We start from the raw sequence: 15,926 nt of genomic DNA, 5'->3' as shown, positions 1-15,926 counted from the left end.
CTGTAACCGGCTGCTTGTCACTTTAGTCCTGCCGTTACCGGCTGCTTGTCAACCTAGTCCTGCCGTTACCAGCTGCTTGTCACCCTAGCCCTGCTGCTACCCACTGCTTGTCACCCTAGCCCTGCGGTTTCCGGCTGCTTGTTGCCCTAGCCCTGCCGTTACTGGCTGCTTGTCACCCTAGCCCTGCCGTTTCCGGCTGCTTGTCAACCTTGTCCTGCCGTTCCCGGCTGCTTGTCACCCTAGCCCTGCTGTTATTCACTTCTTGTCACTCTAGCCCTGCTGTTACCGGCTTGTTGTTAGCCCTCCTGTTCAGTTTCTTGGATTAATTGGCCGCTTGTCAGGGCCGCAGTTCTACCACCAATCGTGTAGTGACCCGGCTGCTGGCAGCCTCGTCTCTGTCCCTGGTGTTCAGTGAATTGTCTATTTATGCACCTGTGACTCCTGCGCCTCTTCTGTCCATGGTGCTGAATGTATTTTTTTGTTTTGCCCTTGTGGCTCCTGTTTCTCTTCTGGCCCTGGGCAGTACGTTTTATTGCTCTTTACACCTCTAACGGTTTCTCTGTTCTGCTTCTGGTGTCGGGTATATTGCCGCTCTTTGCCCCCGTGGGTGTTGCTTCTGTTCTGTCCCTGGTGCTCAATCATTGTCCTTTTTTGCGCCTGTGACGCCTGCATGAATGCACTGTCATTGGATGCGCCTGTCTCTGCTCCTTCTGTTGTGTCCCCGGTGTTCAGTGTATTTCCCTTTTGTACCTCTGATAGCTGCCTCGGTTTTGCCCCTGGTGTTGACTATATTTGTATGCTTTGCTCCTGCGATTGCTGTCTCTGTCCTGCCCCGGGGGAGGGAGTATTATCGCTATTTACACCTCTGACTGTTTCTCTGTTCTGTCCCTAGTGCCGGATGCATTGTCACTCGTTGCACCTGTCACAGCCGCCACTGTTGTGTCCCTGGTGTCGGTGTATTGCCACTTTTTGCACCTGTGACTGCTGCCTCTGATATGTCCCTGTTGCTGAATGTACAGTAGCCATTTGGCTGCTGTTGCTCTCCGCTGACTACAGACTGTTCTATCCTGCTGCTGAACGTGATGCAGTTATTGGACTATCGCGGTGGTGCAGCCCTTCGGTCTTCTGATGCTCAACACTATGTGGCTGCATTGGGCTGCTGCTGGCTGGCGACTGCTTGTTGCTCTGTTCCTGTGCTGAGCGTTTTTTATTAGTTACTGGGATTTCTCTGGCGGTTGCTGCCTCCTGGCGTGATGCTGGACAGCCTAGCGCGGGGTGGATTGTAGCCTATGGACTATTGACTGCTGCTACCCACGAGCTGCCTCTGCCTGTGCGGTTGAACGTATGTTCGCTGCTGGTCTGCAGTTGCTGCTGCTCTGCGCTCTCCGTGGACTGCTGTTGCGGCTGCTCTGCGCTGTCCGCGGTGCTGAAGCCGCCCTATTCATTGCAGGCTAAGAGCTCTGCGGAGAAGCACGGTTGTTTCTGCGGCACACGGCTCCTGAAGTTGAGTCTCTCTCGGAGAAGCGAGCCTCTTCCTGGCTGCAGCAGTTAGCATGGTGCACCCTGCCCCCGGGGATGGAGTGGCCCTCGGGCACCGCAGCCTGCCGCTGTGTGTGAGGCTGGGATCGTAGCACCGTGGAAGCCACTGACTAGCTTGGGTGAATCTGTGGGACCTGTAGGGAATAAGGCAGGCACGTGGGGGCTGATTTCGCTCTTCACGGCTGGTTTTATCCAGGGCGCCCTCAGCTGTGGACGTGCCCCGCCGTCAGCCCTGAAGCCTGCCCCGGAGGGGAGGATGTCTGCACCGAACCTTATTCGCTTCTCCCCACAGGCTGCGGTGTCTCTCGGTGCTGGCTTGAGAGGCGGGAGAGCACGCAGCGCGGTTTCCTTGTGAGGATGAGCCCCACCCTCAAACCAAGAACGGGACGGCACCTACAAAATCTCTTCTACCTCCTTACTAGTTGAGTCGTGGAACTGGGGCATCAGTGCTGGCTCTGATGGGGTAAGTAGGGCACTACCTGCAGAAGCTGTGAATGGCACCTAACACTCACCCCAATAGTTGCAGGCTGGGACCTGCTCAGAGAACGCGCACCCCCATTTCTCAAAACCCTTACTTTATACTTCAAGCCCCTCGCTAAAATATACACAGGGCATTTTGGGAACCATAAAAAAAGAAACTGTCGCAAAGTGAAACTTTTCTTTGCGAAACCTAACCCTGCCTTTCCCCTGGCATGCGGGAGTGTCGATTTAAGGTATCAGGGGAGGGGGTGAGTGGGCCACGTCCTGGTTTGTGATTTTGTGCTCACCGCCCGCTGCTTGGTACTTGTGGCTGGAAGCCGGTTTCTCGCTGCCTCATATCTAGGGAGTCTCTCTGCAAACGCCCAGACACATGGGTGTGTGCTCCATGGCACAGAACGGCCGTGTACACTATCAGCGTGCACTCGGTTCTATTCACTGATATGACAATAATCATCATCCATATTACTATCATGATTACTTTTATTTTGATACGTCATTGACGATAGATTGTCTTGGCTAATCGAATTATGCACTTACCTCAATATTATGTTGTATCTTATTTGTATTTGGAATGTAGATCATGGAAACGAATTAGGTCAAAATATAAAATATTGTTTATGTTTGCGAGTTCTTTGTTTCCAATGTATGTCCTGTTTCTTTGACGGATAAAAACACACCTCCAGACTTTTGTAAATCAGGGGGGCTTGTGCATTCTGTTTCACCCATTCCATACACTTCTCCGCCCCGTACCTTAACACTTTGCTTCAGCTGGACTATCCAGCCTCCTACCGGAACTAAGCATCCAATTTTTATTCCACAGAGTCTCGGAGCGGAAATTTCCCCAACCCCGCCCTTCCATCCCAAAACATTTTCCACTCCTGCTTTTAAAATTATACCGTGTGTGTGCACGAGAGCGGGTGCGCGGGCGCGGTGTACCACGGGCCTTAGCATGCTGTTTACAGCAATAATCAAGACTTAGTGGTCAATGCATGCCTCTGGGCCCCGGTGTCACTGCACCTGCTGTACCAGTTGAAGCAACGCGCGCGCGTGTGGAGTATGCCTGGATTTATTACTCTTCCTTGTCAGACGTACGTTTGTATAACTCGGTAACAGTGGGTTCTAAATATTCACTTATAAGGCTACTGTGTTTATGTGTACGTGCGATGCATCCAAATAAAGGTCACAGGTTCGTCTTCTCTATACGGTCGTCCCGGCCTCTCATCTTTTGAGGTCGACACAAAGAGTGCCATTGAGGTGGGTAACATATTCAACTGTTATTTTCAGCAACAGAGAATTATGCAGCAAATACTTCACAAACAAGGTGGGGCTTTTACTATATTGATTTCTTTGATAACGAGTCACTCACCTTAAAATGAAACAGTGGCAGGAACGATGATCATTTTATGAGATTCAGCTGCCTTCTATATACCGACACCCTTCTACAATTAAGTCGTCTGCAAGGCCTAGGTAACCCTCATATGTGCAGCAGGTGAAGTGGCACCGAGGCCCATGCGATGAGTGGCCCACTCCGCCCTTATTATAGCTCTTATTCAACTAGAAAAGCCAATTTCCTTGGCATATGGTTGCCTATGACACGATAGCTGCGTCATTGCTCCTCTGATTGAAATAAACAAAACAACAAAACATTAGCCAGTAAATCATCACGGGGCTCCTCAGATAACAGAGCAGAGCGCCTCTACAGCACGGGCCTATTCTGGCTCCAGAAGCAAGCAGCAAAATAATCTTGAGTGGGTAGCATAGCTCCTTGCTGCTCGAAGCACCGTAAATAATAGTTGTTACTATAGCTCAGTTCATTGAAGCTCCTATTATCGATATCGTATCAATGAAAGTTGTGTCTGCCCCACCCACAGGGTTGTACACGTGGCTTGTAATTTACACACAGATCTTTGCAACAAGAACATTCAGACACCGAGTTACCTTATAGAAACGTACATATTGCTCTCTTTTATTTCCAGTAGTCATCTGTAGATTGCTAAGAAATATTTTACATTTCAAAACCTCTTCCCCAAAAATTCTTCCGCTAGGGTCTTCGCCTAGATAATTATTCTGATGACGTCAAGAAAATATAGGTTGAAAGAAAGGGCAGTAACACAGGACTCTCGCACCTTGCTCGTGTGTTACCGATCACTGGCTGATATTTGCCTCCATAGTGCATAGTGTTTGCTGGCCTACCCCACAGAATTCATATTCTCGACCTTGAAGAGATAAGACCCGAGCCAAAGCAGCGCTGATTCTGTGGTCTACAGGCTGCACACAGATATGTCTGCAGTAAATGCATCAACATAACCCACGGAACTGTCTCCGGGAGCTGTTACTGTGGCCAACCGGCTGTAAAATGTATGTGATAATGTCTACCTTAGTGAAACAGCATGTTGACTTTAAGGAATCAATACACGTATCTGCTGCGATTTATTATGATGGCGATGGTGAAGATGGAGGTGATTATTATTGTTATGATTATTACCATACTCGACAATGTAATATTGTTTTTGTTTATAATAATAATAATAATACTAATAATATTAAAAATAACAATAATAATAATGATAAAAATAATAATATCACTAGCACTAATAATAATATGAATACGGCTATCTTGTATTGGGTTGATCATGCTAATGATGCATATTCAGGATGGTTTTTACTTTAATGTGGCAGTTTCTCCTATCATGCAGTTCACACACGGGGACCATTCCCACCCATCACTCCCGCCTTCTAAAGCCAAGCCACCTTACCTCACTTGCAGCTTCTTCAGCATAGACATGTGTGCCGAGGCTGCACAGAACAGGCAGAGGCGCCACCTATATGTAAATTGAGAGACTTTCATCTAGATTGGTTTCCAATGATTTATCCGTGGGAGTGTAGAATATTAAATGATACCCTGACTAGGATGCCTTTCATATTGGGCAGCTATGTCTAACAGGGATAATTTTCAAGACTCTACCGACATGGAACTCTTGTGCTGATGTGCTTCAATCGCAGATGATGAACGTGGTTCGGTGCAGAGGAACTTAAAGCACTTTTCTTTGTCATATTCTGAAATTTCAGGTGGTCGGCCATTGATCACTTATCGAGTTCGCTTCTGTTGCACTTGTCTTGCTGGGAAGAACACTTTTGAAGACTCATAGAAACCGAGTTAATCTGACGCCCAAATCTTGGTTTGACAGACTCAATTTTTCCAAATGTACCAACTTAGTAACTGAAGCTTGGAAATGACCACATTATCGGGAGGTGGGCTCTGAAAACAATTCAACCAGATAACCTCTGAAACCCAACTCAACACTTGTCGAATACCAACAGTAACATCATCAAACTAGGCCTAAGAAAACAACTCCCTATTCACCTAACTTCACAGGGCCAAGAACTACCATCCACCAGCAGACAACTTAGAGCATGCCTGGACCTCAAACACCGAAAACTATAGGACTATAGGAAACATCTCATGAGTGTCTCACCTCCCCCACGAACCTGTCAAACTAACATCCTTCAAAAAACAGCTCATCACCTGCCTGTTCTCTCAACAACCAAACCCATGGCAGTTCAGATAAAGTGTCATGAGTGGGTCACCTCCTCCATCAACCTGTAACACTACCATCCTTCAAAAACCAACTCAGCCCTTGCCCGTTCCCTCAACACTTAAACATACGGGGCTTCATAAAACATCTCAGGAGTGACTTGCCTTTTCCACCAACCTCCTAACCTACCATCCTTCAAAAAAAACGCATGAGTCACCTGTCTCCATCGGTGTATGTGATTCTGGAGAAAAAAACATACTTAAAAACGTTTATGGTGAAATGTTCTCCATGATCTAGTATCTTCATTGTGACCACATGAATTGCATTTTCGAAGGTAAAATCCATCCCAGAGGATACTCTGCATGTTGAAAAGGTCTTTACAGTCTGCTTTTCCAGGATCACATAGATTTCTTGTTTCCCTTTTGTAGAGGGGAACCATAGATCCATTTCTTGAACTTTCCTCCCTTGTTTATGAGGATGGAGAATGCCCTTCTCCGCTTTTCTCTCTTCTCTTCACCCTTCTTTCAGTACTCAGCATGTTCCTTCTCATTATCCTTCATATATGTTTATCACATCTTCTACGCCCTTTATATTCTACTACCCCAAACTATTCCCTCAGTATCTCTACGCCATCTATACCCCAGTACCACCACCCTACACACATACCTACACCCTCCTATACACTAGAGCATCTACCCTTGCCTGCACCCTCCTATCTTTACCCATACCTCACCAGTACCTCTTAACATGCATCTACTTTAGTACCTTCAACCCTTTACCTCATACCTCAAAGACTGCTTACACTAAGCAGCCCTACCAAAACCCACACACTAGTAACTATGCCGCTGCCTATACCCTGTTACATTTACCCCCAGCTGGATCTTGCCCCTTTACTTTTTCATTACTCCTGCCTTTAATACAAAAGAGAAGGAAAGTAACCAAGGGCTTGATATTCTACTGTTAGTGTTTGTGATTGCCAAAAAGTATTTTTTTGCTTTTTGACTCAGTTTGCGACCCATTGAAATCATAAAAAACACAGGCATGTGGGTGGGTGCTAGGGTCAGCAGACCACCATGTCTGTGATTGCTTTTAAATAAAGCAAACTATTTTTTAAATGCACCCCGTTTTCCTTAAAGGAAAACAGGATGCATTTAAAAACAAACAAAAAAAACAAAAGGGTTCTTTTCATTTTTAAAACGCAGGCAGTGATCCATGGGACCACTGCCTGCTCTTAAAAATAATTTTTCAGCTAGTCTCAAAGGGAAAGGGGTCCCTTGGGAACCCCTTCCTATGTACTAAAGGGTTACCACCAACTTCGAGTTGATGGTAAAATGCTAATGTTTTGCCACCGTATTTTGGTCGCAAACTATTAGCACATACCAATGCAAATCAATATTAATAAGCGATGCCCTAAACATGCCCCTTCCAAATACCAATTTTTAAGCCCAAATTTTGATTCGACAACAGGTTACGGAATTGCAATTTGGGCTTGGTTCATAAGAAAATGCCTTTTTCTGTTACCAAATGGCCTGTTTCTGATGATTGGGCCATTTGTGAATGCAAAAAAGCTTCGTACATCTGGCTCTTCATGTCATGTAGAGCAAATTATGTGGTGATGAGAGGAGCAATATGATGCATAACCATGAAGACATATAAATAGGAAGCAGAGATGCCACGACTGTGAATGAAAACTTAATGGATGCAAACCGAGGAAACATAGAACAGACATGAGTGGAAAAGGGGAGCTTAGATAATGTATTCTAAGAGAAGGATTAAAAAATGTAGAGAACTAGGGAATACTAGTGATTGCCGAGTGAGCGAGAGAATCGTTAGCCAAGTTGGGAGTTACCTGATGTGAATCAGGAATTTTCGAGGCGTGGAAAGTTACTGAAACCTGATTTTTTCGGCTGCTCTAGAGCTGAATGGCAATTGCAAGAAATGGACGGCACGTCATTTGAACAGGATAGGGATTTGTCAAAGATAACGACTCTGAGCCAAAGGTCTTTAAAAAATAACAGAGGGCGACAGAAGACCTGAAGTTAAAATAGACTCATTTAACAGTTGCTGCAAGGTCGAAACACACGTTCTATAGATCTGTGTACGCATTTTTACTATTACACCTGCTGCGAGATGAGTGCCGAATCTATTTGCTTGCCGAGTTTGTGCGGCATGATTCACCAGTATGTACTACTCTGTGATAAAGCAGAGAAAAAACAGGCACAAAACCATTTATGTCTGCTAATCATTTCTATTACTGCAAAACACCAAGCCGGGTGCCGAAGTTCAGCGTCAACAGAAATTGTACTATAGTGTTTACTCGCTCAGCTTAGCGCCAAACAACACGTATGGAGTTCAGTTTGCAGTGAATGTAGATCTCACAAAGAAACAGACAATAATGTGCTGTTGTCATCACTGAATGTTTACATTGCGTGTTGATTCGTTGTCATGGCCTTGTCTATCACGATTACTTGAGGTGCTTATTGACATGATGTAGCACATTGCACTGCGCCTTTTTACCGTTCTATTTAGTGAAAACGCTAAATACAGGGCTCAGTGTGCAGTGTCTTTAAAAAGACATACACATTGGTCGATTTCTCCAGTGAACATGTGCGCTATATGCCATTTGGAGGTCTTTGTCTTGTCGCTTCAACTTGTTGTTTTCGATTGTTGTGATGTACCAGCCTAGAGGCGGTTTTACTATCTCGGTGCTAAGAAACGGGTTTGTTCACCTATGTTTGCACTATAAATAATGTTTAAATGAACGTACACTCTCTAATAGGATCATGGGATTCGAATCATAAGGACTAACCATAGAAGCTAAAGACTATGGGACGCACTTTGTAGAAGCAGGGGGGTAGCTCTTGGAAGCCTACAGATGAGGCACCGGGCCTCAATAAACCAGTAGAGCCCACTCTGTCCAAATTTAAACAGACTGTTCGTCATCAGCGTCAAAGGATTCTGTGGGCTCGCTGCCCGTACTTGATAGGGCAACTAAGCAACCCATGCAAGTCTGATTGTCCTCTGCTCCAATATTAACCTAGCCAACACCTTCAGCAATGAACTTAAACTCAAAGTGTAGAAAGAAGAACCTTTCTTTTCTGCTGGAAGCAAACAGGAAAAGCCCAGCATGCACTTGGGTTGATAGCTAGTTACGAACTCGTCACGAATGTCTTTTCATACTGCTGCAGCGTTTGAGTGTGTGACTGTAGAGCATAATTGAATGCATAGTTAAAACTTACACCTAAAAACTGGAGCATTTATAAATTCCCTCCAAAAGTACGTTTTGATTGAGTTAAAATATTGCAGCTTATCAGGTCTCAGTGAGTTAAGTGAATTGGGTCTGCCTGGGAAAGTATTAAAGGTGATTGGATTTTCCCCTTTCAAAGTCCTCTGAGAGGCCAGTTTAATGTTATCTCTTTTGCAATCGAATCACTCTCTGATTAGGCAAGAGACAGACACAATAATGTATGAGCTTTGACAGGAGGAGGGGCCTAGCCTCGGTGCTTAATTAGAGCCTGTGGCTGCAGGTGTAGCCTACCATCAGATCATTTTAACTCATCAGCCTTTGACCCAAAGCAAGAGAGAGAAAAACACAAAGCGAGGAAAGGAGGGAGAGAAAGAAAGACAATGACAAAGGGAGGAATCAGGATGGAAAAAAGAACATAGAAGAGTGAGACAAAAAGACAGTGTCTGTCGATAAATTAAAAGAGGTGTGAAGTAGAATCAAGACTATGCAGCCTTGGTTTTCAGTACCCGACATTTGACAGCACAGGCTGAGGGTTTCTGAGCAAAACTTTGGTCCCGGCATTTGTTCTTTTGCAAAGTAAGTCATGTCTAGCCAATCATACCACCTGATTGTCGTGCCCGTTCAAAAAGACAGAAATGTGAAAACAAGAAAGCAGGAAGCACAGCTACCAGCAACTCTCACAGTACATGTCTTGAGGTGACGGGGTATGCACCATGAGATATGGTTACAAACAGGTAACTTACTTGTGAGTCCCTAGTGACTACCCTATTTCAGAAGGTTGGTACCTACGCGGTAGGGGGAGGTTATAACTAATAGTGGGCTTTCTATAGGTAGCTTTAGCTATTACATACAGTATTGTATACAGCACTACAGAGTGCATTTTGGGTCAGCTTTTGGCTCATGATTTGATGGCTTTTTGTGTTTCTCAGTTTTCTTCTCTTTATTGAATGGTTTGCCTCTTCCATATTGTCAGTCTGATTGACTTAATTGCATCCTTTCACTGCTCATGTTATGGTACTCTTTTTATTTCTATATTATTTATCATATGGGATTCAGCACACCAAGTGCACATTTTGCTTCTGCCTTTGTTTTCTTTTTTCAGTGCTTGGTCACGTTCTCTCACTTGATCCACAACCACTTCCCCTTTACTTCTTCCAACCTCTGGCCATCTTCCTTCCTCTCTGTGTTTGGACTTTTTTGGAGTACACACACACATTCTTTCCCGTGTTACCTGACTCTCTCCCTTCTCTTTGTGCTTCCACCCGAGACATATTCTCTTTGCACTTTCCTCTGACAACACCCACGTCATATTCTCTTTGCACTTCTCTCTGACAACAAGGACTGCTGTGGCCTGGTGCTGGGCTCTTGTGTCCTTCTTCCACCTCACCCCATTGTCTGCCTTTCTCCTCAGCCTTTTTCTCCTCTTTGGTAGCTTTCTCTCCTCTCCCCCTCCTCATGTCCCGCTCTCCCTGTTCCATGCTTGCTGATTTTGAAATTGCAACAGCAATAACAAAGCCCATAGTGGTGGTTGGCCACCGTTAATCTGAAAGAATAGGACATTTCATTTTCTATACTTTCAAGATATTTGTCTTGCCGCCTCTACACACAACACAAAAATACACAAAAAAGTGATATATGGAATGCTTAAATTAATCTCAGTCACTGGTAATTACTCAGGGGTGCATACCTGTCCATCATTAGTTTTCACGCCTTGTCAACTCAGTTTGGACATGGATATATGTTAATCAGTCTTGACCCTGCTCCAGTGGGAACAGTTCAGCCTGAACTGCAGGCTAGGTCCTCCATGAGTTAGAACTACCAGTGGCTGAGATTAATTCAAACATTCTATCCATCACTTTTGTTTGTACTCTATGTTTTGCCATAAGTGGGATGGGTATGCCCAGAGATGGTCCCTTGTACACTGTCCCACTGGAACCAAGCTATACCTTGCTGATGAGCCCTAACTAGCGTGAAATCATTATTAGGTTGTTTTTGTTCCAGTTCTGGGAGGAACTGGCTAAGCATTTCAGCGTGGACTGTTCCCTTTGGAACAGCGTCAAGAGACATTTGTATGCGGCTGGGTCCAAACTTAGGTGGCATGGTGTTCAAAATAACAGGATCTGGGATGCAGTCCAAGCAATTACCAATCTCTGAGCTTAATTCAAGTATTCTATCCATCACTTTTTTGTATACTTTAGTGTATCTACACACAAAACAGCAGCCATTTGAAAGTATAGTATATATTTTTTATATACTTTGAAGAGGACCCTTGGGGTGTCTGTAGATGCAAGGTCATAGCCTTCTTAAAAGTACAGAAAATATTATTTTCTTGCTTTCAAAATGGCCACTGCATTCCATCTACATGCAAGGCAGTAGCAAAACTGAAATTATGAATAATGGTATTTTCTATACTTGCAAGCTAGCCAACACGTGGCATGCTAACACAACACACTGACCATCTTGAAAGTTAAAAAAAACCGTTTTCTTTAAAACTGAAAGGCGATCAGCCTGTGCTCTTGGCTTCACCAGTGCTAGCACAATGTCAAAAGCATCTTGCATTCTCAAAGCCAAAAATGGTGAGCACACGAGCAAAAGAAGAGCGATTGGCTTTACAAGATCTTCTTATCTAAGGGCCTCAAAATTCCCACGAATAGAGACCTAAGATTTATTTACTCTAAAAGGCAAGTTCTGAACCACTTACTTCCTTGCCAGGTGAAGATAAATCTTTCTTACCAGTAATCCATGCAGGTTCCCCCCAGAACGAGTCAGCCTGTTGTTACCTGATTTTATTAAGACACACTTTCTAGCGTTCTGAAGCAGTGCATGAATCTCTGCAACTCCCTCTCTGCTGCAGACCAAGTTGCACATTTATAAGATTGTCATGCAGTGCAGCGCACCACGTCACCTTCCTGCACCTCCCTTCATGACAAGGAAAGGACACGAATGCACCATATTTAAATCAATATGGTACATTCCTGCCTTTTCTCCTGTACTGGTGCCCTTTTGGCAGCCTAGTACCAACACAGACACCCTTGTATCACCGTGCAAGGGAGCCCCTGTTGCATGCAGGACCGTTTTGTGCAGAATGGGCAACCTTCCTGCACAAAAACAATCCCCTGAGACTTTGTCCTGTGTGCTGCAGAATGAAAGAGGAAAGAACGTGGAGAGATATTTTTCCTCATTACATCTCACCTGCAGAGGCATAGGTTTTTGGTGCATTCCCAGGTCTACCACTTCTGGTAAATCTGGTAATGCATCAAAATCCATGGATGTTGTATAGGAACACCCACGCAACATCAATGGAAATGCCTCCCTAGTGCAGAGTAATTCAATGCAGCGATTTTTGCTGCTTTGCATTACTGGAGATTTATGAAGCCACGCAAGGCGAATTTACGTGCCTTCATAAATCAAATTTTTCCGTTGCGTCACTCTTGTACCATATTGCTTGGTGAGAGTGATGCAAAGGGGTCAGCAAATATGCCCCCAATTGCCTGGAATCCAAAGATGCAGAACTTTGGCTCTTGAACATCCAACTCCCACTAGCTATGAGTGTGAGAAGTTGTTTCTGGCCCAATTTTTGACATCTCTCTGGGAAACCAGATGGATGTAATTTCGGGTAGTGCTCCTAGCAAATTACCTTCTTTCTGATAGACTGAAATCTGGATCCCTACCCAATTCAAGTGTTACCATAGTGCTTTCATTGCAGCATGTTGGGGAAATAGTGGCATAGATAGTGTGTCATGAGTACTAGTTAAAGGAAGGAAATGGACCCCCTGGATGCTATTTGAATTGTGAAATACAGCAATAATTAGGGTCCAGTGGGCACCTCAGCTTCTGCGTTCCAGTGCCACTGCACTGGCTGCACTAATGAAAGATACTCTCTTATGGGGAAGCCTACACACAATAATCCAAGAATGACCTGAAGTGCTTTTCATCAACACCGAAACTGAAGTCAAAAGCAGTTGTCTTTATCAATACAAGCTCCTGCTTTTGCAGTCCTGGTTCAAATCCAGGAATTTAAGTGAAATGAAATAACTGTGGGGTCTCTCAAGGGATGTGGCCCAATGTAATTAGGGCATGGTTTAAACATGTAAGTTAAAAATCTGTGCTTACCGTAACATGCCACCTGTTGGACTTTTTTGCTTATGCAGGGTCATCCCCAATCTTTTTGCCTCCTGCCTCTTATTTGTTTCTGACCTGTTGCTGTTGGCTTTTGAACTCTGAGCACTTTACCACTGCTAACCAGTGCTAAAGTCCATTTGCTCTCTGTGTAAATTGTATGTAATTGGTTTATCCATGATTGGCATACTTGATTTACTAGTAAGTCCCTAGTAAAGTGCACTAGAGGTGCCAGGGCCTGTAAATCAATAGCTACTAGTGGGCCTGCAGCACTGGTTGTGCCACCCACATGAGTAGCTCTGTAATCATGTCTCAGACCTGCCACTGTAGTGTCTGTGTGTGCAGTTTTAACAGTAAATTAGACTTGGCAAGTGTACCCACTTGCCAGGCCTAAACCTTCCCTTTTCTTACATGTAAGGCACCCCTAAGGTAGGCCTTAGGTAGCCCCAAGGGCAGGTAAGGTAGGACATGTAGTAATGTGTTTTATATGTCCTGACAGTGAAATATTGCTAAATTCGTTTGTCACTGTTGCAAGGCCTGTCCCTCTCATAGGTTAACATGGGGGCTACCTTTAAATATGATTAAAGTGTAGATTCCCTTTGGGAGCGGATGGACATGTGGAGTTTGGGATCTCTGAGCTCACAATTTAAAAATACATCTTTTGGTAAAGTTGATTTTGAGATTGTGCGTTTGAAAATGGCACTTTCAGAAAGTGAGCATTTTCTTGCTTATACCATTTCTCTGACTCTGCCTGTTTGTGGATTCCCTGTCTGGGTCAGTTTGACAGTTGGGCTAGTTGCACCTCACCGTAGACAGTGACACAAAGGGAGCTGGGGTGTAGTCTGCATTTCCTGTTGAGCCATCTGTGCTAGGAGGGAGGGGAGGAGTGGTCACTTACACCTGAAAGGGCTGTGACTGTCCTCACACAATGCAGTCTCCGACCCCCTGGTGAGTGTCTGGGGCCTGGCCTGGGCAAGGCAGGATTTCACATTCCAAAGAGACTTTACCTTGAAGTAGGCCTACTTCAAAGGAGAAATTGGGTATAAGAAGGGCACCCAAAACCACAGACTTAAGAACACGTCTGGAAACAAGAGGAACCTCTGCCTGGAGAAGAGCTGAAGAGCTGAGGATAAGTGCTGCCCCGCCTGTGACTGTGCTTTGTGGAGCTATCCTGCAGTTGCTGCTTCTGCCAGAGTGAGAGGGAAAAGACTGGTCTTTGTGTACCTTCCATCTTGTGAATAAATCTCCAAGGGATTGATTCAGAGCTTGCCTCCTGTTGTTTGAAGTCTCAGGGACAGCAAAGACTTCTCTCTGCCAGCACCTGGAGTCTCTAGAGAGACTCCTGCTCTGACAAATGGTGCCCTATCCAGTCCCTTGAAAGGAAAGCTGGTGGAAATTCAAGGAAATCGACTTCGGACGACTTCGGACTGCCGCCGATGCTGAATCCAGTGACGCCACCTGCAACCGACTCCGTGATCTTAGCTGGAACGCGATGACCTTCGCAGGCCTGATGCCGCTGCAGCCCTGCTGACGTCCACGACTCCGTGGAAGTCGCTGCACCACATCGTGACCGACGCCACTCGAAGTGCGCAGATTCAACGTTTCGCACAGACACCTCAATCCCCGACTTTGCGCATCAACTTGTTTTCACTCTTCACCAAAGGTACTGTACTTGGGGGTCTACGCGACTCCGTGTCCGGCACTGCTGGTGTCGGCTTGTTGGGAACGACTCCGTCACAACGCCGTATTAACACCTCATCGAAGCATTTTTTGTTTCTAAATGCTATTTTTGAGTTTAATCTTTAAAAATTCATAACTTGACTTGTGTATGTCGGATTTTTGTCGTTTTGGTCTTGTTTTGTTTAGATAAATATTTCCTATTTTTCTAAACTGGTGTTGTGTCATTTTGTAGTGTTTTCATTAAGTTACTGTGTGTTTTGGTACAAATACTTTACACCTAGCACTCTGAAGTTAAGCCTACTGCTCTGCCAAGCTACCAAGGGGGTAAACAAGGGTTAGCTAAGGGTGATTCTCTGTTACCATGACTAGAGTGAGGGTTCTTGCTTGAACAGGGGGTAACCTGACTGTCAACCAAAGACCCCATTTCTAACACCACCCCACTATTTTATTGCTCTTTCTGGTATTCAATCCAGATATATAATACAACTGACATTACAACTAAAACAAGCCAGGACTGTTGGTTATGTCAATGGTTGTTGGTTGCATAAGATAAATGAGTTACAATATGACTTTGTTGTAAATAATATTTAAAAAGCTCCAATTGTGAAATTATGAGACTGTAAAAGAATAAACGCACCATTAAATTGTGGTGCAAAATTTATATAGCGCTTGCTACCTTTGAGGAGGTATTGTAGCAGTTTACGTCGGGCAGCATACTTAGCTCCACAAACTCCTTCAGCATCAGAATCAAGTCATGTGACTGCCTCTGTTTCTAGCCCATTAAGCCCCATAGAGAGACCAAATCTGACCCATGCCTGACTCTGCTCCAGCCCAAGAAGCTCCATAGAGATGTACCTTCGCCACAGCCCTTGAAACCCATGGAGACATCAGCCTGATACATGACTGACTCTGCCCCAGCCCATGATACCCCAAGGAGACAGGAGCCTGACACGTGGCTTACTCTATCCCGGCCCTAACGCTCCTCCAAAGTACAGACATGTCTCGAAGCATTTCTGCTTGCCTAAGTTCCTGAATATACAGTAGCCTGTCTGCACAGCAGATAGAAGTACCCCACAAGCCGTGTGAAATCACAAGGGAACCTGCAAGGTTTAAAGGGTCTGCTTTATCTTTCTGTAAAACACGCTCATTCCACCGCCTGTTCCAGCTCTACTTATATTGTATAATTCTTTAGTATTGATAGTCTCTTCCACTCTTTCCTCTTCACCTTCGATAGTGTAAACTTACGCACAGTGTTCTGTTGTTAACAATAATTAACAGAAAGTGCGTGCAGGGTGTCGTCTCATGCATGGGGCAGTGGTTGGGGG

At 44.9% G+C, this 15,926-nt stretch overlaps 1 protein-coding gene across 2 annotated transcripts in view; it reads left to right on the top strand.

Moving 5' to 3' along the window:
- The first annotated feature begins 730 nt into the window (after positions 1 to 730).
- Positions 731 to 15,926, top strand: part of VWC2L (von Willebrand factor C domain containing 2 like) — a 445,621-nt gene continuing 430,425 nt past the window's right edge. The window contains exon 1 of one of the 2 annotated variants that reach the window (XM_069221376.1): positions 731 to 2,002. The gene's annotated coding sequence lies outside the window, so the exon portion shown is untranslated. The remainder of the gene's footprint in view (positions 2,003 to 15,926) is intronic. The other variant, XR_011201241.1, reaches the window with a different exon arrangement.

Source organism: Pleurodeles waltl, chromosome 3_1, assembly GCF_031143425.1.
Source record: "Pleurodeles waltl isolate 20211129_DDA chromosome 3_1, aPleWal1.hap1.20221129, whole genome shotgun sequence".
NCBI lineage: Eukaryota > Metazoa > Chordata > Amphibia > Caudata > Salamandridae > Pleurodeles > Pleurodeles waltl.
The sequence above is the reverse complement of the archived record's forward strand: the minus strand, read 5'-3'. Positions and strand labels throughout refer to the sequence as shown.